This window comes from Myotis brandtii, unplaced genomic scaffold (genome assembly GCF_000412655.1).
Source record: "Myotis brandtii unplaced genomic scaffold, ASM41265v1 scaffold825, whole genome shotgun sequence".
Taxonomy (NCBI): Eukaryota; Metazoa; Chordata; class Mammalia; order Chiroptera; family Vespertilionidae; genus Myotis; species Myotis brandtii.
The window spans coordinates 2,003,529-2,006,482 of NW_005371349.1; positions in this window are offsets into that span (position 1 = coordinate 2,003,529).

Here is a 2,954-nt window from a genome sequence, read left to right on the forward strand (position 1 = left end):
GTTGTGGTCTTGGTTTTTGGTCCCCAACTCGGGGCTCATGGGGCGGAGGGAAGTTGGGGGCTTTCACCCCTTCCTTGCCCTCCAGCTCCCAGTGGGCTGGGGTCCAGGGTCCGCATCCCCCTCGCTGCCTTGGGCTGACTGGTCACCGTCACAGGCTGTGCTCCGCCGCCAGGAGCGTCGGCGGCACTGGGGGCGGGACGGGGCTGGAGAAGCTGCCGTCCTCACCTGCAGAGGCGTCCCTTTGTCTTGCTCAGGGCCTCCATTGCAGAGTGTCGGTCGTCATCCTGGTCGCAGCTCCTGCGCGTTTTCTGTCTTGTGGCCACACTAGGAAGTCCCTGCCTCCTGGCCTCCCTGCCGGCTGCTCTGACCAGCACGGTGTGGTCAGCCAGCGGCGCTGGGACAGGACATGTTTGGTATTACAAGGATGTATTTGCGTAAGAGGACAGCTGGCAGGGCCTTCCGCCCTTCGTGTAGGCTCCCTGGACGCTAGACAGGCTGTGTGGTGGGGGACGGGGTGCCAGAAGCAGGGCCCATCCCACCCGCAGGCCCAGGACGCGGCTTCCGCCCCATGGGGACAGGGTTCCAGAGCGAAAGCAGCGCCCAGGGTCCGCCTTCCCAGGGAGCAGGCAACGCGGGGAGGTCCAGGTGTGAGGAGCGGGTGTGGGTGCCGCTTCGTTCCCAGGGTGTCTTTCCTGCTGTTGGGGTGCACGTCCCCCCCAGGACGGGCTGTGGTTAGGCAGCAGTTGGGTCCTGTAAGGGTCTTCTGTCTCCTCGGATCAGGGAGGAAACGCCTTTCCTCTGTTCCAGGGATGCTGTGGGCTGCTGCGTTCATGTTGTTTCCTACCTGCTGGCGCGGTCGTCCTGATCTGCCAAGCACTGGCCCGGAGAGCTGCTTATCACCAGATAATGCTCAGCCGGGGGTCGAAACGACACAGTTCGGCCTCGTTTATCTGCCTTTACCCTGTGGGTTCCGTTTAGAAACATCGTGAGCAGTGGGACTGGGTTTTCTCTCCCTTTCACATGCCTTGTTCGATGTCCTGTCTTGTCTCGGTTTTCCATTCAACCAGGTGAGGTTCTGGACTCCCTGTTTGAAAATGAAACTCCTGGGCTTGGCTTGTCTCCTTCACCTGCTGGCACCCGGAGCCTTTCACTGCTGTGTGGGGTGGCAGCCTGGGGCGGCGGGCCCTCCACCCGCAGCGGCCTGGGCCAGCGCCGGGCTTTGCTCCCGAAGCCGAGGCCATGGCGCGCCCTCTGGGGGAGGCTGGGCCGGCCTGTCCCCGTCTCACTGCGGGGCTGATTTTTCATGCTCGGCGTCACCCAGTCCACGCCGAGCTCACAGCTCACAGAATCTAAACAGCACGTTGTTCCAGCCTCGGGGAGCTTGGAACCTTCAGGGGCCTAGGAAAATGTCCAAAGATAGCAAAAATATGTGTTGCTTCTAAATTTTTGTTTTGAAGATACTTGTTGCTACAGAGGAGATGGAAACCAGGTTTAGCTGTAAAATTTATCGCTGTTCCAAAGCCAAGATAAATTGGGAACTGCCCGCATCCTGACATCACCGACTGGAAGAATCCAGCCTGGTGGTGTGTGGCTGTCAGAGACCGCGTGGGGGTGGGGCCAGGCGGGAGCACAGTGTCCGGCACAGCCCCTGGCTGAGGGGTCCACCTCCCCGTCTGGCACAGTGACTGCAAGTGTTCAGCCATGTCTGCAGTTGGTACAAGTTTAAAAAAAATAGAATCGTTTTTCTAGTCGGTTTGGCTCAGTGGATAGAGCGTCAGCCTGCGGACTGAAGGGTCCCGGTTTCGATTCTGGTCAAGAGCACATGCCTGGGTTGCGGGCTCCATCCCCAGTAGGGGATGGACAGGAGGCAGCCGATCAATGATTCTCTCATCATTGATGTTTCTGTATCTTCCTCTTCCTCTCTGAAATCAATAAAAATGTTAAAAACAAACAAAAAACCACAGAGACTATCAAAGTCTCCTCCTTAAAAAAAAAGAATCGCAAATGACTGACACGGATGGAATAGCTGTGGGAGCCGCTGTCTCGCCTTTCCAGCGGGTGAGACTGGTCTAAGGGCCGAGGTGTGTCTGCTTTTGCTCGGGGGGCAGGGCGGCCACAGCCTCGGCGGCTGGCTGTTAGGAACCCACAGAGGCAGTGCAGGGTCCTGCCTCCGCCCTGTCGTGCCCACCGTGGCCGTGTTCATTGTGCTGCCCGACCCCCGTTTTAGCAGGTGGTTTTGTTCACCTCCGTGAACTGCAGCTCTGAGTCCTCACGCACGGCCTGTGGTCGAGTGACCCCTCACCACCACTTGGAAAAGAGCCACCTCCTTTATATGAGGCTGGACTTTCCCAGGCATCTTCAGCGAGCTCTGTGTGACCCGGGGGCTGGAGGGGGCGAGGGGTCATCCCCCATAAGACAGGCGCATCTGCTTCTCTGACTGATTTCCTTCCCTCCACCGCTGCCTCACGTCCACTCGCCCCTGAGCCCTGTCCTGGCTCTGCCCCGGGCCCCGTGGGAGAGCCCTGCCCAGCTAGGCCTCAATCCGGAGAAGTCCCTCCTCTTCCTCGCCACAGACAGTCTGAGCCCAGGGCCCGGTGAGTGGGGGCTGCTGGGCCCTGCGTTGGTGAGGAGACCCTTCCATTCACGTGGGTTTCTCCCTCTCTAGCGGGGCCGGCCTCTCCTGCCTCCTGGGGCTGAGCGCAGCCCGGGCTGAACAACGGCACGAGGGCAGCAGGTGGAGTCCAATGCGCCGCCTCGTTTGCTTTCCCATTTCCTGGCAATAAAGACTAATTAGCAATTAGTCTATGAAGACTGTTATTAGTATTTTTCTTTCTTTCTGTTTGTTCATTTTATAAACCTTTTCCTTCCTGGGACCAGTGAACCGGCTCAGTGCGACTTACCCACAGCTCTCCCTCCCGGAGCCCGAGTAGCTCTCAGCTGCCACGCCTGCTGTT